This window comes from Schistocerca nitens, chromosome 2 (assembly GCF_023898315.1).
Source record: "Schistocerca nitens isolate TAMUIC-IGC-003100 chromosome 2, iqSchNite1.1, whole genome shotgun sequence".
Taxonomy (NCBI): Eukaryota; Metazoa; Arthropoda; class Insecta; order Orthoptera; family Acrididae; genus Schistocerca; species Schistocerca nitens.
This window is the reverse complement of record NC_064615.1, coordinates 40420903-40446602: the sequence shown is the minus strand read 5'-3', so window position 1 is coordinate 40446602 and position 25700 is coordinate 40420903. Positions and strand designations below refer to the sequence as shown.

General features: G+C 50.3%; 22 non-coding genes across 22 annotated transcripts; 11 read left to right on the top strand and 11 right to left on the bottom strand.

Annotated features, from left to right (window-relative positions):
• Positions 1-765: 765 nt before the first annotated feature.
• On the bottom strand, positions 766-837 carry Trnag-ccc (transfer RNA glycine (anticodon CCC)). Its single transcript has one exon. It is a non-coding gene; the product is annotated as a tRNA-Gly (tRNA).
• Positions 838-1520: 683 nt separating this feature from the next.
• On the top strand, positions 1521-1604 carry Trnal-uaa (transfer RNA leucine (anticodon UAA)). The gene has a single exon. It is a non-coding gene; the product is annotated as a tRNA-Leu (tRNA).
• A 1125-nt stretch (positions 1605-2729) lies between these two features.
• Positions 2730-2801, bottom strand: Trnag-ccc (transfer RNA glycine (anticodon CCC)). The gene has a single exon. It is a non-coding gene; the product is annotated as a tRNA-Gly (tRNA).
• Positions 2802-3484: 683 nt separating this feature from the next.
• Positions 3485-3568, top strand: Trnal-uaa (transfer RNA leucine (anticodon UAA)). Its single transcript has one exon. It is a non-coding gene; the product is annotated as a tRNA-Leu (tRNA).
• Positions 3569-4693: 1125 nt separating this feature from the next.
• On the bottom strand, positions 4694-4765 carry Trnag-ccc (transfer RNA glycine (anticodon CCC)). The gene has a single exon. It is a non-coding gene; the product is annotated as a tRNA-Gly (tRNA).
• Positions 4766-5448: 683 nt separating this feature from the next.
• On the top strand, positions 5449-5532 carry Trnal-uaa (transfer RNA leucine (anticodon UAA)). Its single transcript has one exon. It is a non-coding gene; the product is annotated as a tRNA-Leu (tRNA).
• A 1125-nt stretch (positions 5533-6657) lies between these two features.
• On the bottom strand, positions 6658-6729 carry Trnag-ccc (transfer RNA glycine (anticodon CCC)). The gene has a single exon. It is a non-coding gene; the product is annotated as a tRNA-Gly (tRNA).
• Positions 6730-7412: 683 nt separating this feature from the next.
• On the top strand, positions 7413-7496 carry Trnal-uaa (transfer RNA leucine (anticodon UAA)). The gene has a single exon. It is a non-coding gene; the product is annotated as a tRNA-Leu (tRNA).
• A 1125-nt stretch (positions 7497-8621) lies between these two features.
• Positions 8622-8693, bottom strand: Trnag-ccc (transfer RNA glycine (anticodon CCC)). The gene has a single exon. It is a non-coding gene; the product is annotated as a tRNA-Gly (tRNA).
• Positions 8694-9376: 683 nt separating this feature from the next.
• Positions 9377-9460, top strand: Trnal-uaa (transfer RNA leucine (anticodon UAA)). The gene has a single exon. It is a non-coding gene; the product is annotated as a tRNA-Leu (tRNA).
• Positions 9461-10585: 1125 nt separating this feature from the next.
• Trnag-ccc (transfer RNA glycine (anticodon CCC)) lies at positions 10586-10657 on the bottom strand. Its single transcript has one exon. It is a non-coding gene; the product is annotated as a tRNA-Gly (tRNA).
• Positions 10658-11340: 683 nt separating this feature from the next.
• On the top strand, positions 11341-11424 carry Trnal-uaa (transfer RNA leucine (anticodon UAA)). The gene has a single exon. It is a non-coding gene; the product is annotated as a tRNA-Leu (tRNA).
• Positions 11425-12549: 1125 nt separating this feature from the next.
• On the bottom strand, positions 12550-12621 carry Trnag-ccc (transfer RNA glycine (anticodon CCC)). The gene has a single exon. It is a non-coding gene; the product is annotated as a tRNA-Gly (tRNA).
• Positions 12622-13304: 683 nt separating this feature from the next.
• On the top strand, positions 13305-13388 carry Trnal-uaa (transfer RNA leucine (anticodon UAA)). Its single transcript has one exon. It is a non-coding gene; the product is annotated as a tRNA-Leu (tRNA).
• Positions 13389-14513: 1125 nt separating this feature from the next.
• Trnag-ccc (transfer RNA glycine (anticodon CCC)) lies at positions 14514-14585 on the bottom strand. Its single transcript has one exon. It is a non-coding gene; the product is annotated as a tRNA-Gly (tRNA).
• A 683-nt stretch (positions 14586-15268) lies between these two features.
• Positions 15269-15352, top strand: Trnal-uaa (transfer RNA leucine (anticodon UAA)). The gene has a single exon. It is a non-coding gene; the product is annotated as a tRNA-Leu (tRNA).
• A 1125-nt stretch (positions 15353-16477) lies between these two features.
• Positions 16478-16549, bottom strand: Trnag-ccc (transfer RNA glycine (anticodon CCC)). Its single transcript has one exon. It is a non-coding gene; the product is annotated as a tRNA-Gly (tRNA).
• Positions 16550-17232: 683 nt separating this feature from the next.
• Trnal-uaa (transfer RNA leucine (anticodon UAA)) lies at positions 17233-17316 on the top strand. The gene has a single exon. It is a non-coding gene; the product is annotated as a tRNA-Leu (tRNA).
• A 1125-nt stretch (positions 17317-18441) lies between these two features.
• On the bottom strand, positions 18442-18513 carry Trnag-ccc (transfer RNA glycine (anticodon CCC)). The gene has a single exon. It is a non-coding gene; the product is annotated as a tRNA-Gly (tRNA).
• Positions 18514-19196: 683 nt separating this feature from the next.
• Positions 19197-19280, top strand: Trnal-uaa (transfer RNA leucine (anticodon UAA)). Its single transcript has one exon. It is a non-coding gene; the product is annotated as a tRNA-Leu (tRNA).
• Positions 19281-20405: 1125 nt separating this feature from the next.
• Positions 20406-20477, bottom strand: Trnag-ccc (transfer RNA glycine (anticodon CCC)). Its single transcript has one exon. It is a non-coding gene; the product is annotated as a tRNA-Gly (tRNA).
• A 683-nt stretch (positions 20478-21160) lies between these two features.
• Trnal-uaa (transfer RNA leucine (anticodon UAA)) lies at positions 21161-21244 on the top strand. The gene has a single exon. It is a non-coding gene; the product is annotated as a tRNA-Leu (tRNA).
• Positions 21245-25700: the final 4456 nt, after the last annotated feature.

Genomic DNA, 25700 nt, shown 5'->3' with positions numbered 1-25700 from the left:
AGCCGGTGGACCGGGTACTGGACTGCTGACGTGGCCCCATTGCATAGCTCGTCAGCTGAGTAGGTTAGAGCGTCGTGGTGTGAACACAAAGGCCATGTATTCGATCGCAGCAAGTGCCATTTAATTTTTCTCTCGTAAAAGACAGTGCTTCCTCCAGCGAGACACTGCCAGGTAAATACCAAGTGATATGCACAAGAAGCAAGATGCCTGCACGTTTGGCGGCGTTGTGGCTAGCGGCCGTAGCACACTGAGTGCAGCGGTTCTCGGCTGTTCATTGGAGTTAAGAACCGTTGGGTGTGGTTAGTAGTTGGGTGGGTGACCAGCTGGGAGCTCGACCTGCGTTCAGCTTCTTTCCTTTTGCCTTTTTACTTCGGTTTCGTTGCTGCTTAGCGTTAATGATGCTGTTCAGCACGCTGACGCCACTCTTGCCTCTCGGTACACTAAGGCGCGAATCTGTGGCCACAATAAAATGAAAGGTTCTGTCGTGTGTTTGTCGTTTTTTGGTCTCTCACAGTCGTTTCTCGCGCCTGCCCTCTACATATATGCCCGTTTCCAAGCGTCAGCTTTCGCGTCAGCCGAGCAAAGTCGAGACAAGTCGACACATGGAGACACACGATGCTGTGAAACGAAATCCGGCGACTAGCGCACTGGCTACACGGAGTGAGACGTGGGGCGAAGGAAAACTATTCGTAGCGCGACAGTTCTCAGGTTCGAGGATCGCGTTACGTTACGTGGAATATCCCTAGAAGAAAAATTTACGTTTCGTGCGGTGGCCGGGAGTCGAACCCGGATCAACTGCTTGGGAAGCAACCATGCTGACCGTTACACCACCACCGCCTTGCGCTGCGTTTCACTCACGCCGCGATGTGTCGGCTACCCTCCTGCCACCAGAGGCCGAAGGCGATGACGCTGTAGGCGCTCTACGCCAGGGCGGAGGTGAGCACATCTGAACGCAGTGTGTAGGTGCTGCTAGGGCGATGTAGCGTAACTAGAAGCAGAACTGACATCCATTGAAAAAACTGCCCTTTAATTTACAGCAGCGTGATCAAAGAAATATGTAATGTGACGTACTTACTGACGATCCAGAGACGATTGAGCATATGTGTGCCAGTACAGAAGTAGAAAGCGCGTACGTATCACAGTGTTAAGTTGGTTAGTTTGATTCTCGCCTGGAGCATATCATTAGCTTCCCCTGAGGGTGAAATGCACAGCGTAGCCGTTGCTAGGGAACGGCCTTTTCTTGTCATTCGTTGTTTTCTCTGCGACAATGTAAAAATTGATAGTTGGAGTTCTGCTCGTTCCACTTAAGACAGAAGGCGACGGAAAACAACGGTGTCAGGCGCCATATTTAAGCTCTGGCTCCCGAAAGTGAGGGTGGGGTGCAACCTCACATCTGACAACTCGTCTAAAATACTCTAAAAAAACGTATTTCCTTCACACAAGAAAAAACAAGCACATTTCGCAGTAAGGCTCTGGAGATGTTGCTAGGAACGACAGCAGCAGCTTGTTTGCGCTCACAAGTCAGATTGGCCGAGCGGTCTAAGGCGCCAGATTTAAGCTCTGGTTCCCGAACGGGAGCGTGGGTTCGAACCCCACATCTGACAATGAATTTTAAATATTCCAAAACTGGCCATTTCCTTCGTGCGGGAAAGCAAGTCAATTACGCGCAAACAGGTTCGAGAGATATTATTAGAGACGGCAGTGGTTACGGAGCTTGCCCTGCAAGTCTGATTGCCCGGCGGTCAGAAGGAATGGAAAGCTGTTAGGAGACATGGCTTTCAGCCAGGCGGCCCGGATTCGGTTCCCGGTAGCCGAACATACTTTCGTTTGCTGAGTCTTGGCTATTCTCACGGCGTTTACGTTTTCTTTGTGTTGTGCTTTTTGGGTCCAACGTCAAGAAAGCAAAAGTCAACGAAAACAGATACGTGTTTAAATGACTGGCAGGGCAGTAACGAAGGTGGATGAGCCGGTGGACCGGGTACTGGACTGCTGACGTGGCCCCATTGCATAGCTCGTCAGCTGAGTAGGTTAGAGCGTCGTGGTGTGAACACAAAGGCCATGTATTCGATCGCAGCAAGTGCCATTTAATTTTTCTCTCGTAAAAGACAGTGCTTCCTCCAGCGAGACACTGCCAGGTAAATACCAAGTGATATGCACAAGAAGCAAGATGCCTGCACGTTTGGCGGCGTTGTGGCTAGCGGCCGTAGCACACTGAGTGCAGCGGTTCTCGGCTGTTCATTGGAGTTAAGAACCGTTGGGTGTGGTTAGTAGTTGGGTGGGTGACCAGCTGGGAGCTCGACCTGCGTTCAGCTTCTTTCCTTTTGCCTTTTTACTTCGGTTTCGTTGCTGCTTAGCGTTAATGATGCTGTTCAGCACGCTGACGCCACTCTTGCCTCTCGGTACACTAAGGCGCGAATCTGTGGCCACAATAAAATGAAAGGTTCTGTCGTGTGTTTGTCGTTTTTTGGTCTCTCACAGTCGTTTCTCGCGCCTGCCCTCTACATATATGCCCGTTTCCAAGCGTCAGCTTTCGCGTCAGCCGAGCAAAGTCGAGACAAGTCGACACATGGAGACACACGATGCTGTGAAACGAAATCCGGCGACTAGCGCACTGGCTACACGGAGTGAGACGTGGGGCGAAGGAAAACTATTCGTAGCGCGACAGTTCTCAGGTTCGAGGATCGCGTTACGTTACGTGGAATATCCCTAGAAGAAAAATTTACGTTTCGTGCGGTGGCCGGGAGTCGAACCCGGATCAACTGCTTGGGAAGCAACCATGCTGACCGTTACACCACCACCGCCTTGCGCTGCGTTTCACTCACGCCGCGATGTGTCGGCTACCCTCCTGCCACCAGAGGCCGAAGGCGATGACGCTGTAGGCGCTCTACGCCAGGGCGGAGGTGAGCACATCTGAACGCAGTGTGTAGGTGCTGCTAGGGCGATGTAGCGTAACTAGAAGCAGAACTGACATCCATTGAAAAAACTGCCCTTTAATTTACAGCAGCGTGATCAAAGAAATATGTAATGTGACGTACTTACTGACGATCCAGAGACGATTGAGCATATGTGTGCCAGTACAGAAGTAGAAAGCGCGTACGTATCACAGTGTTAAGTTGGTTAGTTTGATTCTCGCCTGGAGCATATCATTAGCTTCCCCTGAGGGTGAAATGCACAGCGTAGCCGTTGCTAGGGAACGGCCTTTTCTTGTCATTCGTTGTTTTCTCTGCGACAATGTAAAAATTGATAGTTGGAGTTCTGCTCGTTCCACTTAAGACAGAAGGCGACGGAAAACAACGGTGTCAGGCGCCATATTTAAGCTCTGGCTCCCGAAAGTGAGGGTGGGGTGCAACCTCACATCTGACAACTCGTCTAAAATACTCTAAAAAAACGTATTTCCTTCACACAAGAAAAAACAAGCACATTTCGCAGTAAGGCTCTGGAGATGTTGCTAGGAACGACAGCAGCAGCTTGTTTGCGCTCACAAGTCAGATTGGCCGAGCGGTCTAAGGCGCCAGATTTAAGCTCTGGTTCCCGAACGGGAGCGTGGGTTCGAACCCCACATCTGACAATGAATTTTAAATATTCCAAAACTGGCCATTTCCTTCGTGCGGGAAAGCAAGTCAATTACGCGCAAACAGGTTCGAGAGATATTATTAGAGACGGCAGTGGTTACGGAGCTTGCCCTGCAAGTCTGATTGCCCGGCGGTCAGAAGGAATGGAAAGCTGTTAGGAGACATGGCTTTCAGCCAGGCGGCCCGGATTCGGTTCCCGGTAGCCGAACATACTTTCGTTTGCTGAGTCTTGGCTATTCTCACGGCGTTTACGTTTTCTTTGTGTTGTGCTTTTTGGGTCCAACGTCAAGAAAGCAAAAGTCAACGAAAACAGATACGTGTTTAAATGACTGGCAGGGCAGTAACGAAGGTGGATGAGCCGGTGGACCGGGTACTGGACTGCTGACGTGGCCCCATTGCATAGCTCGTCAGCTGAGTAGGTTAGAGCGTCGTGGTGTGAACACAAAGGCCATGTATTCGATCGCAGCAAGTGCCATTTAATTTTTCTCTCGTAAAAGACAGTGCTTCCTCCAGCGAGACACTGCCAGGTAAATACCAAGTGATATGCACAAGAAGCAAGATGCCTGCACGTTTGGCGGCGTTGTGGCTAGCGGCCGTAGCACACTGAGTGCAGCGGTTCTCGGCTGTTCATTGGAGTTAAGAACCGTTGGGTGTGGTTAGTAGTTGGGTGGGTGACCAGCTGGGAGCTCGACCTGCGTTCAGCTTCTTTCCTTTTGCCTTTTTACTTCGGTTTCGTTGCTGCTTAGCGTTAATGATGCTGTTCAGCACGCTGACGCCACTCTTGCCTCTCGGTACACTAAGGCGCGAATCTGTGGCCACAATAAAATGAAAGGTTCTGTCGTGTGTTTGTCGTTTTTTGGTCTCTCACAGTCGTTTCTCGCGCCTGCCCTCTACATATATGCCCGTTTCCAAGCGTCAGCTTTCGCGTCAGCCGAGCAAAGTCGAGACAAGTCGACACATGGAGACACACGATGCTGTGAAACGAAATCCGGCGACTAGCGCACTGGCTACACGGAGTGAGACGTGGGGCGAAGGAAAACTATTCGTAGCGCGACAGTTCTCAGGTTCGAGGATCGCGTTACGTTACGTGGAATATCCCTAGAAGAAAAATTTACGTTTCGTGCGGTGGCCGGGAGTCGAACCCGGATCAACTGCTTGGGAAGCAACCATGCTGACCGTTACACCACCACCGCCTTGCGCTGCGTTTCACTCACGCCGCGATGTGTCGGCTACCCTCCTGCCACCAGAGGCCGAAGGCGATGACGCTGTAGGCGCTCTACGCCAGGGCGGAGGTGAGCACATCTGAACGCAGTGTGTAGGTGCTGCTAGGGCGATGTAGCGTAACTAGAAGCAGAACTGACATCCATTGAAAAAACTGCCCTTTAATTTACAGCAGCGTGATCAAAGAAATATGTAATGTGACGTACTTACTGACGATCCAGAGACGATTGAGCATATGTGTGCCAGTACAGAAGTAGAAAGCGCGTACGTATCACAGTGTTAAGTTGGTTAGTTTGATTCTCGCCTGGAGCATATCATTAGCTTCCCCTGAGGGTGAAATGCACAGCGTAGCCGTTGCTAGGGAACGGCCTTTTCTTGTCATTCGTTGTTTTCTCTGCGACAATGTAAAAATTGATAGTTGGAGTTCTGCTCGTTCCACTTAAGACAGAAGGCGACGGAAAACAACGGTGTCAGGCGCCATATTTAAGCTCTGGCTCCCGAAAGTGAGGGTGGGGTGCAACCTCACATCTGACAACTCGTCTAAAATACTCTAAAAAAACGTATTTCCTTCACACAAGAAAAAACAAGCACATTTCGCAGTAAGGCTCTGGAGATGTTGCTAGGAACGACAGCAGCAGCTTGTTTGCGCTCACAAGTCAGATTGGCCGAGCGGTCTAAGGCGCCAGATTTAAGCTCTGGTTCCCGAACGGGAGCGTGGGTTCGAACCCCACATCTGACAATGAATTTTAAATATTCCAAAACTGGCCATTTCCTTCGTGCGGGAAAGCAAGTCAATTACGCGCAAACAGGTTCGAGAGATATTATTAGAGACGGCAGTGGTTACGGAGCTTGCCCTGCAAGTCTGATTGCCCGGCGGTCAGAAGGAATGGAAAGCTGTTAGGAGACATGGCTTTCAGCCAGGCGGCCCGGATTCGGTTCCCGGTAGCCGAACATACTTTCGTTTGCTGAGTCTTGGCTATTCTCACGGCGTTTACGTTTTCTTTGTGTTGTGCTTTTTGGGTCCAACGTCAAGAAAGCAAAAGTCAACGAAAACAGATACGTGTTTAAATGACTGGCAGGGCAGTAACGAAGGTGGATGAGCCGGTGGACCGGGTACTGGACTGCTGACGTGGCCCCATTGCATAGCTCGTCAGCTGAGTAGGTTAGAGCGTCGTGGTGTGAACACAAAGGCCATGTATTCGATCGCAGCAAGTGCCATTTAATTTTTCTCTCGTAAAAGACAGTGCTTCCTCCAGCGAGACACTGCCAGGTAAATACCAAGTGATATGCACAAGAAGCAAGATGCCTGCACGTTTGGCGGCGTTGTGGCTAGCGGCCGTAGCACACTGAGTGCAGCGGTTCTCGGCTGTTCATTGGAGTTAAGAACCGTTGGGTGTGGTTAGTAGTTGGGTGGGTGACCAGCTGGGAGCTCGACCTGCGTTCAGCTTCTTTCCTTTTGCCTTTTTACTTCGGTTTCGTTGCTGCTTAGCGTTAATGATGCTGTTCAGCACGCTGACGCCACTCTTGCCTCTCGGTACACTAAGGCGCGAATCTGTGGCCACAATAAAATGAAAGGTTCTGTCGTGTGTTTGTCGTTTTTTGGTCTCTCACAGTCGTTTCTCGCGCCTGCCCTCTACATATATGCCCGTTTCCAAGCGTCAGCTTTCGCGTCAGCCGAGCAAAGTCGAGACAAGTCGACACATGGAGACACACGATGCTGTGAAACGAAATCCGGCGACTAGCGCACTGGCTACACGGAGTGAGACGTGGGGCGAAGGAAAACTATTCGTAGCGCGACAGTTCTCAGGTTCGAGGATCGCGTTACGTTACGTGGAATATCCCTAGAAGAAAAATTTACGTTTCGTGCGGTGGCCGGGAGTCGAACCCGGATCAACTGCTTGGGAAGCAACCATGCTGACCGTTACACCACCACCGCCTTGCGCTGCGTTTCACTCACGCCGCGATGTGTCGGCTACCCTCCTGCCACCAGAGGCCGAAGGCGATGACGCTGTAGGCGCTCTACGCCAGGGCGGAGGTGAGCACATCTGAACGCAGTGTGTAGGTGCTGCTAGGGCGATGTAGCGTAACTAGAAGCAGAACTGACATCCATTGAAAAAACTGCCCTTTAATTTACAGCAGCGTGATCAAAGAAATATGTAATGTGACGTACTTACTGACGATCCAGAGACGATTGAGCATATGTGTGCCAGTACAGAAGTAGAAAGCGCGTACGTATCACAGTGTTAAGTTGGTTAGTTTGATTCTCGCCTGGAGCATATCATTAGCTTCCCCTGAGGGTGAAATGCACAGCGTAGCCGTTGCTATGGAACGGCCTTTTCTTGTCATTCGTTGTTTTCTCTGCGACAATGTAAAAATTGATAGTTGGAGTTCTGCTCGTTCCACTTAAGACAGAAGGCGACGGAAAACAACGGTGTCAGGCGCCATATTTAAGCTCTGGCTCCCGAAAGTGAGGGTGGGGTGCAACCTCACATCTGACAACTCGTCTAAAATACTCTAAAAAAACGTATTTCCTTCACACAAGAAAAAACAAGCACATTTCGCAGTAAGGCTCTGGAGATGTTGCTAGGAACGACAGCAGCAGCTTGTTTGCGCTCACAAGTCAGATTGGCCGAGCGGTCTAAGGCGCCAGATTTAAGCTCTGGTTCCCGAACGGGAGCGTGGGTTCGAACCCCACATCTGACAATGAATTTTAAATATTCCAAAACTGGCCATTTCCTTCGTGCGGGAAAGCAAGTCAATTACGCGCAAACAGGTTCGAGAGATATTATTAGAGACGGCAGTGGTTACGGAGCTTGCCCTGCAAGTCTGATTGCCCGGCGGTCAGAAGGAATGGAAAGCTGTTAGGAGACATGGCTTTCAGCCAGGCGGCCCGGATTCGGTTCCCGGTAGCCGAACATACTTTCGTTTGCTGAGTCTTGGCTATTCTCACGGCGTTTACGTTTTCTTTGTGTTGTGCTTTTTGGGTCCAACGTCAAGAAAGCAAAAGTCAACGAAAACAGATACGTGTTTAAATGACTGGCAGGGCAGTAACGAAGGTGGATGAGCCGGTGGACCGGGTACTGGACTGCTGACGTGGCCCCATTGCATAGCTCGTCAGCTGAGTAGGTTAGAGCGTCGTGGTGTGAACACAAAGGCCATGTATTCGATCGCAGCAAGTGCCATTTAATTTTTCTCTCGTAAAAGACAGTGCTTCCTCCAGCGAGACACTGCCAGGTAAATACCAAGTGATATGCACAAGAAGCAAGATGCCTGCACGTTTGGCGGCGTTGTGGCTAGCGGCCGTAGCACACTGAGTGCAGCGGTTCTCGGCTGTTCATTGGAGTTAAGAACCGTTGGGTGTGGTTAGTAGTTGGGTGGGTGACCAGCTGGGAGCTCGACCTGCGTTCAGCTTCTTTCCTTTTGCCTTTTTACTTCGGTTTCGTTGCTGCTTAGCGTTAATGATGCTGTTCAGCACGCTGACGCCACTCTTGCCTCTCGGTACACTAAGGCGCGAATCTGTGGCCACAATAAAATGAAAGGTTCTGTCGTGTGTTTGTCGTTTTTTGGTCTCTCACAGTCGTTTCTCGCGCCTGCCCTCTACATATATGCCCGTTTCCAAGCGTCAGCTTTCGCGTCAGCCGAGCAAAGTCGAGACAAGTCGACACATGGAGACACACGATGCTGTGAAACGAAATCCGGCGACTAGCGCACTGGCTACACGGAGTGAGACGTGGGGCGAAGGAAAACTATTCGTAGCGCGACAGTTCTCAGGTTCGAGGATCGCGTTACGTTACGTGGAATATCCCTAGAAGAAAAATTTACGTTTCGTGCGGTGGCCGGGAGTCGAACCCGGATCAACTGCTTGGGAAGCAACCATGCTGACCGTTACACCACCACCGCCTTGCGCTGCGTTTCACTCACGCCGCGATGTGTCGGCTACCCTCCTGCCACCAGAGGCCGAAGGCGATGACGCTGTAGGCGCTCTACGCCAGGGCGGAGGTGAGCACATCTGAACGCAGTGTGTAGGTGCTGCTAGGGCGATGTAGCGTAACTAGAAGCAGAACTGACATCCATTGAAAAAACTGCCCTTTAATTTACAGCAGCGTGATCAAAGAAATATGTAATGTGACGTACTTACTGACGATCCAGAGACGATTGAGCATATGTGTGCCAGTACAGAAGTAGAAAGCGCGTACGTATCACAGTGTTAAGTTGGTTAGTTTGATTCTCGCCTGGAGCATATCATTAGCTTCCCCTGAGGGTGAAATGCACAGCGTAGCCGTTGCTATGGAACGGCCTTTTCTTGTCATTCGTTGTTTTCTCTGCGACAATGTAAAAATTGATAGTTGGAGTTCTGCTCGTTCCACTTAAGACAGAAGGCGACGGAAAACAACGGTGTCAGGCGCCATATTTAAGCTCTGGCTCCCGAAAGTGAGGGTGGGGTGCAACCTCACATCTGACAACTCGTCTAAAATACTCTAAAAAAACGTATTTCCTTCACACAAGAAAAAACAAGCACATTTCGCAGTAAGGCTCTGGAGATGTTGCTAGGAACGACAGCAGCAGCTTGTTTGCGCTCACAAGTCAGATTGGCCGAGCGGTCTAAGGCGCCAGATTTAAGCTCTGGTTCCCGAACGGGAGCGTGGGTTCGAACCCCACATCTGACAATGAATTTTAAATATTCCAAAACTGGCCATTTCCTTCGTGCGGGAAAGCAAGTCAATTACGCGCAAACAGGTTCGAGAGATATTATTAGAGACGGCAGTGGTTACGGAGCTTGCCCTGCAAGTCTGATTGCCCGGCGGTCAGAAGGAATGGAAAGCTGTTAGGAGACATGGCTTTCAGCCAGGCGGCCCGGATTCGGTTCCCGGTAGCCGAACATACTTTCGTTTGCTGAGTCTTGGCTATTCTCACGGCGTTTACGTTTTCTTTGTGTTGTGCTTTTTGGGTCCAACGTCAAGAAAGCAAAAGTCAACGAAAACAGATACGTGTTTAAATGACTGGCAGGGCAGTAACGAAGGTGGATGAGCCGGTGGACCGGGTACTGGACTGCTGACGTGGCCCCATTGCATAGCTCGTCAGCTGAGTAGGTTAGAGCGTCGTGGTGTGAACACAAAGGCCATGTATTCGATCGCAGCAAGTGCCATTTAATTTTTCTCTCGTAAAAGACAGTGCTTCCTCCAGCGAGACACTGCCAGGTAAATACCAAGTGATATGCACAAGAAGCAAGATGCCTGCACGTTTGGCGGCGTTGTGGCTAGCGGCCGTAGCACACTGAGTGCAGCGGTTCTCGGCTGTTCATTGGAGTTAAGAACCGTTGGGTGTGGTTAGTAGTTGGGTGGGTGACCAGCTGGGAGCTCGACCTGCGTTTGGCTTCTTTCCTTTTGCCTTTTTACTTCGGTTTCGTTGCTGCTTAGCGTTAATGATGCTGTTCAGCACGCTGACGCCACTCTTGCCTCTCGGTACACTAAGGCGCGAATCTGTGGCCACAATAAAATGAAAGGTTCTGTCGTGTGTTTGTCGTTTTTTGGTCTCTCACAGTCGTTTCTCGCGCCTGCCCTCTACATATATGCCCGTTTCCAAGCGTCAGCTTTCGCGTCAGCCGAGCAAAGTCGAGACAAGTCGACACATGGAGACACACGATGCTGTGAAACGAAATCCGGCGACTAGCGCACTGGCTACACGGAGTGAGACGTGGGGCGAAGGAAAACTATTCGTAGCGCGACAGTTCTCAGGTTCGAGGATCGCGTTACGTTACGTGGAATATCCCTAGAAGAAAAATTTACGTTTCGTGCGGTGGCCGGGAGTCGAACCCGGATCAACTGCTTGGGAAGCAACCATGCTGACCGTTACACCACCACCGCCTTGCGCTGCGTTTCACTCACGCCGCGATGTGTCGGCTACCCTCCTGCCACCAGAGGCCGAAGGCGATGACGCTGTAGGCGCTCTACGCCAGGGCGGAGGTGAGCACATCTGAACGCAGTGTGTAGGTGCTGCTAGGGCGATGTAGCGTAACTAGAAGCAGAACTGACATCCATTGAAAAAACTGCCCTTTAATTTACAGCAGCGTGATCAAAGAAATATGTAATGTGACGTACTTACTGACGATCCAGAGACGATTGAGCATATGTGTGCCAGTACAGAAGTAGAAAGCGCGTACGTATCACAGTGTTAAGTTGGTTAGTTTGATTCTCGCCTGGAGCATATCATTAGCTTCCCCTGAGGGTGAAATGCACAGCGTAGCCGTTGCTATGGAACGGCCTTTTCTTGTCATTCGTTGTTTTCTCTGCGACAATGTAAAAATTGATAGTTGGAGTTCTGCTCGTTCCACTTAAGACAGAAGGCGACGGAAAACAACGGTGTCAGGCGCCATATTTAAGCTCTGGCTCCCGAAAGTGAGGGTGGGGTGCAACCTCACATCTGACAACTCGTCTAAAATACTCTAAAAAAACGTATTTCCTTCACACAAGAAAAAACAAGCACATTTCGCAGTAAGGCTCTGGAGATGTTGCTAGGAACGACAGCAGCAGCTTGTTTGCGCTCACAAGTCAGATTGGCCGAGCGGTCTAAGGCGCCAGATTTAAGCTCTGGTTCCCGAACGGGAGCGTGGGTTCGAACCCCACATCTGACAATGAATTTTAAATATTCCAAAACTGGCCATTTCCTTCGTGCGGGAAAGCAAGTCAATTACGCGCAAACAGGTTCGAGAGATATTATTAGAGACGGCAGTGGTTACGGAGCTTGCCCTGCAAGTCTGATTGCCCGGCGGTCAGAAGGAATGGAAAGCTGTTAGGAGACATGGCTTTCAGCCAGGCGGCCCGGATTCGGTTCCCGGTAGCCGAACATACTTTCGTTTGCTGAGTCTTGGCTATTCTCACGGCGTTTACGTTTTCTTTGTGTTGTGCTTTTTGGGTCCAACGTCAAGAAAGCAAAAGTCAACGAAAACAGATACGTGTTTAAATGACTGGCAGGGCAGTAACGAAGGTGGATGAGCCGGTGGACCGGGTACTGGACTGCTGACGTGGCCCCATTGCATAGCTCGTCAGCTGAGTAGGTTAGAGCGTCGTGGTGTGAACACAAAGGCCATGTATTCGATCGCAGCAAGTGCCATTTAATTTTTCTCTCGTAAAAGACAGTGCTTCCTCCAGCGAGACACTGCCAGGTAAATACCAAGTGATATGCACAAGAAGCAAGATGCCTGCACGTTTGGCGGCGTTGTGGCTAGCGGCCGTAGCACACTGAGTGCAGCGGTTCTCGGCTGTTCATTGGAGTTAAGAACCGTTGGGTGTGGTTAGTAGTTGGGTGGGTGACCAGCTGGGAGCTCGACCTGCGTTTGGCTTCTTTCCTTTTGCCTTTTTACTTCGGTTTCGTTGCTGCTTAGCGTTAATGATGCTGTTCAGCACGCTGACGCCACTCTTGCCTCTCGGTACACTAAGGCGCGAATCTGTGGCCACAATAAAATGAAAGGTTCTGTCGTGTGTTTGTCGTTTTTTGGTCTCTCACAGTCGTTTCTCGCGCCTGCCCTCTACATATATGCCCGTTTCCAAGCGTCAGCTTTCGCGTCAGCCGAGCAAAGTCGAGACAAGTCGACACATGGAGACACACGATGCTGTGAAACGAAATCCGGCGACTAGCGCACTGGCTACACGGAGTGAGACGTGGGGCGAAGGAAAACTATTCGTAGCGCGACAGTTCTCAGGTTCGAGGATCGCGTTACGTTACGTGGAATATCCCTAGAAGAAAAATTTACGTTTCGTGCGGTGGCCGGGAGTCGAACCCGGATCAACTGCTTGGGAAGCAACCATGCTGACCGTTACACCACCACCGCCTTGCGCTGCGTTTCACTCACGCCGCGATGTGTCGGCTACCCTCCTGCCACCAGAGGCCGAAGGCGATGACGCTGTAGGCGCTCTACGCCAGGGCGGAGGTGAGCACATCTGAACGCAGTGTGTAGGTGCTGCTAGGGCGATGTAGCGTAACTAGAAGCAGAACTGACATCCATTGAAAAAACTGCCCTTTAATTTACAGCAGCGTGATCAAAGAAATATGTAATGTGACGTACTTACTGACGATCCAGAGACGATTGAGCATATGTGTGCCAGTACAGAAGTAGAAAGCGCGTACGTATCACAGTGTTAAGTTGGTTAGTTTGATTCTCGCCTGGAGCATATCATTAGCTTCCCCTGAGGGTGAAATGCACAGCGTAGCCGTTGCTAGGGAACGGCCTTTTCTTGTCATTCGTTGTTTTCTCTGCGACAATGTAAAAATTGATAGTTGGAGTTCTGCTCGTTCCACTTAAGACAGAAGGCGACGGAAAACAACGGTGTCAGGCGCCATATTTAAGCTCTGGCTCCCGAAAGTGAGGGTGGGGTGCAACCTCACATCTGACAACTCGTCTAAAATACTCTAAAAAAACGTATTTCCTTCACACAAGAAAAAACAAGCACATTTCGCAGTAAGGCTCTGGAGATGTTGCTAGGAACGACAGCAGCAGCTTGTTTGCGCTCACAAGTCAGATTGGCCGAGCGGTCTAAGGCGCCAGATTTAAGCTCTGGTTCCCGAACGGGAGCGTGGGTTCGAACCCCACATCTGACAATGAATTTTAAATATTCCAAAACTGGCCATTTCCTTCGTGCGGGAAAGCAAGTCAATTACGCGCAAACAGGTTCGAGAGATATTATTAGAGACGGCAGTGGTTACGGAGCTTGCCCTGCAAGTCTGATTGCCCGGCGGTCAGAAGGAATGGAAAGCTGTTAGGAGACATGGCTTTCAGCCAGGCGGCCCGGATTCGGTTCCCGGTAGCCGAACATACTTTCGTTTGCTGAGTCTTGGCTATTCTCACGGCGTTTACGTTTTCTTTGTGTTGTGCTTTTTGGGTCCAACGTCAAGAAAGCAAAAGTCAACGAAAACAGATACGTGTTTAAATGACTGGCAGGGCAGTAACGAAGGTGGATGAGCCGGTGGACCGGGTACTGGACTGCTGACGTGGCCCCATTGCATAGCTCGTCAGCTGAGTAGGTTAGAGCGTCGTGGTGTGAACACAAAGGCCATGTATTCGATCGCAGCAAGTGCCATTTAATTTTTCTCTCGTAAAAGACAGTGCTTCCTCCAGCGAGACACTGCCAGGTAAATACCAAGTGATATGCACAAGAAGCAAGATGCCTGCACGTTTGGCGGCGTTGTGGCTAGCGGCCGTAGCACACTGAGTGCAGCGGTTCTCGGCTGTTCATTGGAGTTAATAACCGTTGGGTGTGGTTAGTAGTTGGGTGGGTGACCAGCTGGGAGCTCGACCTGCGTTTGGCTTCTTTCCTTTTGCCTTTTTACTTCGGTTTCGTTGCTGCTTAGCGTTAATGATGCTGTTCAGCACGCTGACGCCACTCTTGCCTCTCGGTACACTAAGGCGCGAATCTGTGGCCACAATAAAATGAAAGGTTCTGTCGTGTGTTTGTCGTTTTTTGGTCTCTCACAGTCGTTTCTCGCGCCTGCCCTCTACATATATGCCCGTTTCCAAGCGTCAGCTTTCGCGTCAGCCGAGCAAAGTCGAGACAAGTCGACACATGGAGACACACGATGCTGTGAAACGAAATCCGGCGACTAGCGCACTGGCTACACGGAGTGAGACGTGGGGCGAAGGAAAACTATTCGTAGCGCGACAGTTCTCAGGTTCGAGGATCGCGTTACGTTACGTGGAATATCCCTAGAAGAAAAATTTACGTTTCGTGCGGTGGCCGGGAGTCGAACCCGGATCAACTGCTTGGGAAGCAACCATGCTGACCGTTACACCACCACCGCCTTGCGCTGCGTTTCACTCACGCCGCGATGTGTCGGCTACCCTCCTGCCACCAGAGGCCGAAGGCGATGACGCTGTAGGCGCTCTACGCCAGGGCGGAGGTGAGCACATCTGAACGCAGTGTGTAGGTGCTGCTAGGGCGATGTAGCGTAACTAGAAGCAGAACTGACATCCATTGAAAAAACTGCCCTTTAATTTACAGCAGCGTGATCAAAGAAATATGTAATGTGACGTACTTACTGACGATCCAGAGACGATTGAGCATATGTGTGCCAGTACAGAAGTAGAAAGCGCGTACGTATCACAGTGTTAAGTTGGTTAGTTTGATTCTCGCCTGGAGCATATCATTAGCTTCCCCTGAGGGTGAAATGCACAGCGTAGCCGTTGCTAGGGAACGGCCTTTTCTTGTCATTCGTTGTTTTCTCTGCGACAATGTAAAAATTGATAGTTGGAGTTCTGCTCGTTCCACTTAAGACAGAAGGCGACGGAAAACAACGGTGTCAGGCGCCATATTTAAGCTCTGGCTCCCGAAAGTGAGGGTGGGGTGCAACCTCACATCTGACAACTCGTCTAAAATACTCTAAAAAAACGTATTTCCTTCACACAAGAAAAAACAAGCACATTTCGCAGTAAGGCTCTGGAGATGTTGCTAGGAACGACAGCAGCAGCTTGTTTGCGCTCACAAGTCAGATTGGCCGAGCGGTCTAAGGCGCCAGATTTAAGCTCTGGTTCCCGAACGGGAGCGTGGGTTCGAACCCCACATCTGACAATGAATTTTAAATATTCCAAAACTGGCCATTTCCTTCGTGCGGGAAAGCAAGTCAATTACGCGCAAACAGGTTCGAGAGATATTATTAGAGACGGCAGTGGTTACGGAGCTTGCCCTGCAAGTCTGATTGCCCGGCGGTCAGAAGGAATGGAAAGCTGTTAGGAGACATGGCTTTCAGCCAGGCGGCCCGGATTCGGTTCCCGGTAGCCGAACATACTTTCGTTTGCTGAGTCTTGGCTATTCTCACGGCGTTTACGTTTTCTTTGTGTTGTGCTTTTTGGGTCCAACGTCAAGAAAGCAAAAGTCAACGAAAACAGATACGTGTTTAAATGACTGGCAGGGCAGTAACGAAGGTGGATGAGCCGGTGGACCGGGTACTGGACTGCTGACGTGGCCCCATTGCATAGCTCGTCAGCTGAGTAGGTTAGAGCGTCGTGGTGTGAACACAAAGGCCATGTATTCGATCGCAGCAAGTGCCATTTAATTTTTCTCTCGTAAAAGACAGTGCTTCCTCCAGCGAGACACTGCCAGGTAAATACCAAGTGATATGCACAAGAAGCAAGATGTCTGCACGTTTGCTGGCGTTGTGGCTAGCGGCCGTAGCACGCTGAGTGCAGCGGTTCTCGGCTGTTCATTGGAGTTAAGAACCGTTGTGTGTGGTTAGTAGTTGGGTGGGTGACCAGCTGGGAGCTCGACCTGCGTTTGGCTTCTTTCCTTTTGCCTTTTTACTTCGGTTTCGTTGCTGCTTAGCGTTAATGATGCTGTTCAGCACGCTGACGCCACTCTTGCCTCTCGGTACACTAAGGCGCGAATCTGTGGCCACAATAAAATGAAAGGTTCTGTCGTGTGTTTGTCGTTTTTTGGTCTCTCACAGTCGTTTCTCGCGCCTGCCCTCTACATATATGCCCGTTTCCAAGCGTCAGCTTTCGCGTCAGCCGAGCAAAGTCGAGACAAGTCGACACATGGAGACACACGATGCTGTGAAACGAAATCCGGCGACTAGCGCACTGGCTACACGGAGTGAGACGTGGGGCGAAGGAAAACTATTCGTAGCGCGACAGTTCTCAGGTTCGAGGATCGCGTTACGTTACGTGGAATATCCCTAGAAGAAAAATTTACGTTTCGTGCGGTGGCCGGGAGTCGAACCCGGATCAACTGCTTGGGAAGCAACCATGCTGACCGTTACACCACCACCGCCTTGCGCTGCGTTTCACTCACGCCGCGATGTGTCGGCTACCCTCCTGCCACCAGAGGCCGAAGGCGATGACGCTGTAGGCGCTCTACGCCAGGGCGGAGGTGAGCACATCTGAACGCAGTGTGTAGGTGCTGCTAGGGCGATGTAGCGTAACTAGAAGCAGAACTGACATCCATTGAAAAAACTGCCCTTTAATTTACAGCAGCGTGATCAAAGAAATATGTAATGTGACGTACTTACTGACGATCCAGAGACGATTGAGCATATGTGTGCCAGTACAGAAGTAGAAAGCGCGTACGTATCACAGTGTTAAGTTGGTTAGTTTGATTCTCGCCTGGAGCATATCATTAGCTTCCCCTGAGGGTGAAATGCACAGCGTAGCCGTTGCTAGGGAACGGCCTTTTCTTGTCATTCGTTGTTTTCTCTGCGACAATGTAAAAATTGATAGTTGGAGTTCTGCTCGTTCCACTTAAGACAGAAGGCGACGGAAAACAACGGTGTCAGGCGCCATATTTAAGCTCTGGCTCCCGAAAGTGAGGGTGGGGTGCAACCTCACATCTGACAACTCGTCTAAAATACTCTAAAAAAACGTATTTCCTTCACACAAGAAAAAACAAGCACATTTCGCAGTAAGGCTCTGGAGATGTTGCTAGGAACGACAGCAGCAGCTTGTTTGCGCTCACAAGTCAGATTGGCCGAGCGGTCTAAGGCGCCAGATTTAAGCTCTGGTTCCCGAACGGGAGCGTGGGTTCGAACCCCACATCTGACAATGAATTTTAAATATTCCAAAACTGGCCATTTCCTTCGTGCGGGAAAGCAAGTCAATTACGCGCAAACAGGTTCGAGAGATATTATTAGAGACGGCAGTGGTTACGGAGCTTGCCCTGCAAGTCTGATTGCCCGGCGGTCAGAAGGAATGGAAAGCTGTTAGGAGACATGGCTTTCAGCCAGGCGGCCCGGATTCGGTTCCCGGTAGCCGAACATACTTTCGTTTGCTGAGTCTTGGCTATTCTCACGGCGTTTACGTTTTCTTTGTGTTGTGCTTTTTGGGTCCAACGTCAAGAAAGCAAAAGTCAACGAAAACAGATACGTGTTTAAATGACTGGCAGGGCAGTAACGAAGGTGGATGAGCCGGTGGACCGGGTACTGGACTGCTGACGTGGCCCCATTGCATAGCTCGTCAGCTGAGTAGGTTAGAGCGTCGTGGTGTGAACACAAAGGCCATGTATTCGATCGCAGCAAGTGCCATTTAATTTTTCTCTCGTAAAAGACAGTGCTTCCTCCAGCGAGACACTGCCAGGTAAATACCAAGTGATATGCACAAGAAGCAAGATGCCTGCACGTTTGGCGGCGTTGTGGCTAGCGGCCGTAGCACACTGAGTGCAGCGGTTCTCGGCTGTTCATTGGAGTTAATAACCGTTGGGTGTGGTTAGTAGTTGGGTGGGTGACCAGCTGGGAGCTCGACCTGCGTTTGGCTTCTTTCCTTTTGCCTTTTTACTTCGGTTTCGTTGCTGCTTAGCGTTAATGATGCTGTTCAGCACGCTGACGCCACTCTTGCCTCTCGGTACACTAAGGCGCGAATCTGTGGCCACAATAAAATGAAAGGTTCTGTCGTGTGTTTGTCGTTTTTTGGTCTCTCACAGTCGTTTCTCGCGCCTGCCCTCTACATATATGCCCGTTTCCAAGCGTCAGCTTTCGCGTCAGCCGAGCAAAGTCGAGACAAGTCGACACATGGAGACACACGATGCTGTGAAACGAAATCCGGCGACTAGCGCACTGGCTACACGGAGTGAGACGTGGGGCGAAGGAAAACTATTCGTAGCGCGACAGTTCTCAGGTTCGAGGATCGCGTTACGTTACGTGGAATATCCCTAGAAGAAAAATTTACGTTTCGTGCGGTGGCCGGGAGTCGAACCCGGATCAACTGCTTGGGAAGCAACCATGCTGACCGTTACACCACCACCGCCTTGCGCTGCGTTTCACTCACGCCGCGATGTGTCGGCTACCCTCCTGCCACCAGAGGCCGAAGGCGATGACGCTGTAGGCGCTCTACGCCAGGGCGGAGGTGAGCACATCTGAACGCAGTGTGTAGGTGCTGCTAGGGCGATGTAGCGTAACTAGAAGCAGAACTGACATCCATTGAAAAAACTGCCCTTTAATTTACAGCAGCGTGATCAAAGAAATATGTAATGTGACGTACTTACTGACGATCCAGAGACGATTGAGCATATGTGTGCCAGTACAGAAGTAGAAAGCGCGTACGTATCACAGTGTTAAGTTGGTTAGTTTGATTCTCGCCTGGAGCATATCATTAGCTTCCCCTGAGGGTGAAATGCACAGCGTAGCCGTTGCTAGGGAACGGCCTTTTCTTGTCATTCGTTGTTTTCTCTGCGACAATGTAAAAATTGATAGTTGGAGTTCTGCTCGTTCCACTTAAGACAGAAGGCGACGGAAAACAACGGTGTCAGGCGCCATATTTAAGCTCTGGCTCCCGAAAGTGAGGGTGGGGTGCAACCTCACATCTGACAACTCGTCTAAAATACTCTAAAAAAACGTATTTCCTTCACACAAGAAAAAACAAGCACATTTCGCAGTAAGGCTCTGGAGATGTTGCTAGGAACGACAGCAGCAGCTTGTTTGCGCTCACAAGTCAGATTGGCCGAGCGGTCTAAGGCGCCAGATTTAAGCTCTGGTTCCCGAACGGGAGCGTGGGTTCGAACCCCACATCTGACAATGAATTTTAAATATTCCAAAACTGGCCATTTCCTTCGTGCGGGAAAGCAAGTCAATTACGCGCAAACAGGTTCGAGAGATATTATTAGAGACGGCAGTGGTTACGGAGCTTGCCCTGCAAGTCTGATTGCCCGGCGGTCAGAAGGAATGGAAAGCTGTTAGGAGACATGGCTTTCAGCCAGGCGGCCCGGATTCGGTTCCCGGTAGCCGAACATACTTTCGTTTGCTGAGTCTTGGCTATTCTCACGGCGTTTACGTTTTCTTTGTGTTGTGCTTTTTGGGTCCAACGTCAAGAAAGCAAAAGTCAACGAAAACAGATACGTGTTTAAATGACTGGCAGGGCAGTAACGAAGGTGGATGAGCCGGTGGACCGGGTACTGGACTGCTGACGTGGCCCCATTGCATAGGTCGTCAGCTGAGTAGGTTAGAGCGTCGTGGTGTGAACACAAAGGCCATGTATTCGATCGCAGCAAGTGCCATTTAATTTTTCTCTCGTAAAAGACAGTGCTTCCTCCAGCGAGACACTGCCAGGTAAATACCAAGTGATATGCACAAGAAGCAAGATGCCTGCACGTTTGGCGGCGTTGTGGCTAGCGGCCGTAGCACACTGAGTGCAGCGGTTCTCGGCTGTTCATTGGAGTTAAGAACCGTTGGGTGTGGTTAGTAGTTGGGTGGGTGACCAGCTGGGAGCTCGACCTGCGTTTGGCTTCTTTCCTTTTGCCTTTTTACTTCGGTTTCGTTGCTGCTTAGCGTTAATGATGCTGTTCCGCACGCTGACGCCACTCTTGCCTCTCGGTACACTAAGGCGCGAATCTGTGGCCACAATAAAATGAAAGGTTCTGTCGTGTGTTTGTCGTTTTTTGGTCTCTCACAGTCGTTTCTCGCGCCTGCCCTCTACATATATGCCCGTTTCCAAGCGTCAGCTTTCGCGTCAGCCGAGCAAAGTCGAGACAAGTCGACACATGGAGACACACGATGCTGTGAAACGAAATCCGGCGACTAGCGCACTGGCTACACGGAGTGAGACGTGGGGCGAAGGAAAACTATTCGTAGCGCGACAGTTCTCAGGTTCGAGGATCGCGTTACGTTACGTGGAATATCCCTAGAAGAAAAATTTACGTTTCGTGCGGTGGCCGGGAGTCGAACCCGGATCAACTGCTTGGGAAGCAACCATGCTGACCGTTACACCACCACCGCCTTGCGCTGCGTTTCACTCACGCCGCGATGTGTCGGCTACCCTCCTGCCACCAGAGGCCGAAGGCGATGACGCTGTAGGCGCTCTACGCCAGGGCGGAGGTGAGCACATCTGAACGCAGTGTGTAGGTGCTGCTAGGGCGATGTAGCGTAACTAGAAGCAGAACTGACATCCATTGAAAAAACTGCCCTTTAATTTACAGCAGCGTGATCAAAGAAATATGTAATGTGACGTACTTACTGACGATCCAGAGACGATTGAGCATATGTGTGCCAGTACAGAAGTAGAAAGCGCGTACGTATCACAGTGTTAAGTTGGTTAGTTTGATTCTCGCCTGGAGCATATCATTAGCTTCCCCTGAGGGTGAAATGCACAGCGTAGCCGTTGCTAGGGAACGGCCTTTTCTTGTCATTCGTTGTTTTCTCTGCGACAATGTAAAAATTGATAGTTGGAGTTCTGCTCGTTCCACTTAAGACAGAAGGCGACGGAAAACAACGGTGTCAGGCGCCATATTTAAGCTCTGGCTCCCGAAAGTGAGGGTGGGGTGCAACCTCACATCTGACAACTCGTCTAAAATACTCTAAAAAAACGTATTTCCTTCACACAAGAAAAAACAAGCACATTTCGCAGTAAGGCTCTGGAGATGTTGCTAGGAACGACAGCAGCAGGTCGTTTGCGCTCACAAGTCAGATTGGCCGAGCGGTCTAAGGCGCCAGATTTAAGCTCTGGTTCCCGAACGGGAGCGTGGGTTCGAACCCCACATCTGACAATGAATTTTAAATATTCCTTAACTGGCCATTTCCTTCGTGCGGGAAAGCAAGTCAATTACGCGCAAACAGGTTCGAGAGATATTATTAGAGACGGCAGTGGTTACGGAGCTTGCCCTGCAAGTCTGATTGCCCGGCGGTCAGAAGGAATGGAAAGCTGTTGGGAGACATGGCTTTCAGCCAGGCGGCCCGGATTCGATTCCCGGTAGCCGAACATTCTTTCGTTTGCTGAGTCTTGGCTATTCTCACGGCGTTTACGTTTTCTTTGTGTTGTGCTTTTTGGGTCCAACGTCAAGAAAGCAAAAGTCAACGAAAACAGATACGTGTTTAAATGACTGGCAGGGCAGTAACGAAGGTGGATGAGCCGGTGGACCGGGTACTGGACTGCTGACGTGACCCCATTGCATAGGTCGTCAGCTGAGTAGGTTAGAGCGTCGTGGTGTGAACACAAAGGCCATGTATTCGATCGCAGCAAGTGCCATTTAATTTTTCTCTCGTAAAAGACAGTGCTTCCTCCAGCGAGACACTGCCAGGTAAATACCAAGTGATATGCACAAGAAGCAAGATGTCTGCACGTTTGCTGGCGTTGTGGCTAGCGGCCGTAGCATAGTCAGCCTCTGTGGCCTAATGGATACAGTTCCGCCGCGGCCGCGGCCGTGTGCAGACGTGCGGTTGTGGTCGCTTCGCCTGTGCTTAAGGGCGCACGCAGCTGTTGGTACTGTAAGTACTACTTCAAGAAAGTGATGGAAGATGAGTTGAGACGTTACACGCTACGATTTGGATTTCCTTATGGATTTGCTCGACCACAGGTTTACGAACTTGTTGACTGGTTTTACGATCGATTGGGACTGCGAGATGACGAAGTTCTTGGGTTTTCGTATGATTTTCTTGCGAACGCTGTTTATGTAAAATTGATTAGTGACGATCCTTGCGTTCGTATTATGACCCTCACGGAAGGCACAGCGGATTTTGTGAATTCTAAAGGCGAAATTTGTAAAGTATCCGTTAGTCATGATGGACTAGGGCTACGAACCGTCCGTATATTTAATCTGCCTTTCGAAGTTAGCTTCGATAGAATTCGGCAAGCTTTGTCTCCCTACGGTAATGTCTTGCAAATTCATGCCGAGCAATGGAGGGGTTACAAACATTTCAATGTTGATAACGGCGTTCGGAATGCGAAAATTGATTTGACGAAGCACATCCCGTCCAACATTTTGGTGCAGGGTTTTCGGGCGCTGGTGATGTACGAAGGACAACCGCGAACTTGCGTAATTTGTGGTTCTACGGACCATTTAAAATCTGCTTGTCCCCGTGTCCGGGCGGGTCGTCGAGGAATACAACATCGTCTTACACCTCTCGATGGGCACGATGGCAATCGGTTGTCTTACGCGCAGACATTGATGGAGTCGCCTACGACACACCCGACGCTCCACCAACCGGCTGCGGTGACCCCAGACGCCGGTGCGGTCATTGTAAACACCTCTGCGGCAACCCCTGCATGTCCCGTTCGTAGTGATGTCCCCGATATCGACAGCCACGATGCACACCTGCAGGTTTCCCCGACTGTCGGCCTTCGTGCCGACCATGCAGGACCGACTCCCGTCCCTACTCCAACTACGTCCGTTGAGCTGAAACAGTTGTCGGATGGTGGCGACAGGTCGCGCGTTTCTTGCCCCCCTGACGTTGCGCCCCCCACACCCCTCCCTCCCGGCAGTGACCTATCTGAGGAAGGCTCTACACACAGCCTCTTGACGGACGTCAAAACCGTTTCGGACGGCGACGCACCTCCCCCAAGAACTGGGAAATCTAAGCGGTCGGCACGAAAGCAGAGTGAGGAGGAGATCCGCACTCTGGAAAAGAAATTGCAGCGCACTATAAAACAGATCCGAAAAGACGGCAGTGAACGCGGCGCCACAGATGAAATGGATTCCGTCGCGCGCCACGTGGGGGAGGCCGATATGGAGATGCATGTCGACCGTCCGAGTTCTGAGCTGATGGATACTGGCCATCAGCATACGCCAGCTGCGCAGTCTTGGGCAGACGAAAGTGAATAAACCGGACCCTTTCTATCCCCACCATGCAAGATTATAAACTTGCCACAGTTAATTTAAATAGGATCGCATCCGATGTCAAACTTAAATGCTTGACCGACTATCTCTATGCCGCCGATATAGATATAGTTTTCTTCCAAGAAGTTGTGTCACCCAAGGTTGGAGAAATACCTGGGTATGATGCCATATTAAATCTTGGCACTGAGGCGGGCACTGCGATTTTATTCAAAGCTGGCATCGCTTATCAACCTACAGCGATTTTAGAATCGGGACGCGGCATTGCCGCCCAATTACAGGATTTGCTTCTCCTGAACGTGTACGCCCCGACAGGGTCCGCTGGCAGAGGGGACAGAAGCGATTTTTTTCGGGCTGAAGTTGTGACCTTATTGACGAACGTTCGTCTGAAGATCATCCTGGGTGGGGATTTCAACTGCGTTTTACGCAAAGAAGATCAAAGTCCGAATTTTAATTTTTGTCCCGAGCTACTAATGTTAACAGATGGACTGCATTTACAAGATAGTTGGTGTCACCTTCGGCCACACACGATGGGTTTTACCTATGTGAGCGCTGCTTCTTCTAGCCGTCTGGATAGGTTTTATGTTTCTCAAGATCTTTTACATACCATTCGTGATTGTGAACTATGGCCGCTCTGTTTCAGTGACCACTCCGCATACCATATAACGATTCGGAATGTGCGACAGCAGACCTTTTTGGGACGCGGCACGTGGCAGCTGAATGTCTCGCTGCTAGATGATGCGGACTTACGGCGTTGCGTCGTTGACACCTGGCAGCAGTGCCTCCAGCGGCAAGCTCGGTATAGGGAGCGCGTTCTTTGGTGGACGGAGTTTGTTAAGCCGCGGATTAAGAAATGTATTTGCCAGTTTGCCAGGACCAGGGCTTATTGGAGGAAACGGTCTCTAGAATTTTATTTCCTCGGTTTACGCCAGCTGTACAGCGATCCCTCTGCTTTGTCCGCCAACCTGATCCGCATCAAGCGTATCAAAGCAAAAATTATTGCTTTAGTTCGTGAAGCGCTTGTTGGCAATCGGGTACGATCGCGCTCTTCTGATGACGTCGCCCACGAGTCCGCATCGTTATTCCATCTCATACGGGAAACCAAACGTGGTAAACAAAAAATTATTGCTCATCTGAAGGATGCTGGCGGGAATCTGTACAATGAGCAGGGTGCTATCAAGACGCATGTTTTCAATTATTTTCGTCAACATTATTCCGAGTCAGATACCGATCTATCGGCGGGGGACGATTTTTTAAACGACATCGCCTCCACGGTCGATCAGGATGATAACGCTGCTCTCTTGGCCAATGTCACAAACTCTGAAGTTAAGTCCATCCTTGCGTGCGCTCCCAAGAACAAAGCTGCCGGCTTAGACGGCTTGCCGGTTGAATTTTATTCACGGTTCTGGGATGTGATCGGCGACGAATTGATCGCCATGTATAACGAACTGTTATCGCATGCTGCCTTCCCCCCGCAGTTCACGGAAGGAATGGTTGTCCTGGTTCCTAAAACATCCAATCCGACTATGTTAAATGACTTTCGGCCAATTACGTTGCTTAACTCCGATTTTAAGATCTTGACTAGGATTATAAACACCAGGCTTAAAGTACTTCTTGGCAAAGTACTTGGTCCTTATCAGACGGGTGCAGTCAGTGGTCGATCGATGTTAAATGCCCTGTGTGAATATCGCGACCTGACTTATTTAACTTGGATTACCAACACTGATTTGGCGTTATTGTTTCTCGACTTCGATAAGGCGTTTGATAGAGTTAATCACGGCTTTTTATTGCGCACAATGAGTCAGATGGGATTCAACCAGCGTTTTCGACAGCTTATTCAGAAATGTATCTGCGGAACGTCTTCACGCGTGAAGGTTAACGGCCAGTTAACCGCCCCCGTGCCCATACGACAGGCAGTGCGACAAGGGTGCCCCCTTTCTATGACGTTATTCTCGATCGCTATAGAGCCACTTCTTAAAAAGTTTTACGTAACTTTACACGGGTTGCAAACGTTAAACACAAAAACGGTCTGCCACGCCTATGCCGACGATATCAGTGTGCTTATTACCAACACCGAAGAGCTGGGGTCAGTTCGTCGGATTGTCCATCAGTACTCTGTCGCTTGTGGCGCTAGACTTAATGAGCGAAAGTCCAAAATCATGCCGTTAGGTCGCAACCCCCACTCCATCGATATTTCTTGGTTGGACAAGACCGAAGACCTGTGGCATCTCGGCCTAGTTATATCACCGAACCCCCAGGCCATGCTCCACGTGAATTGGGAACGCAAGCTTACCATCTTACGTGCGGTGATCAAAGAACATAACATGCGATCTTTAGACCGGATGCAAAGGGCACAGTTTATTAATAGTTACGTTTTCAGTAAGCTCTATCA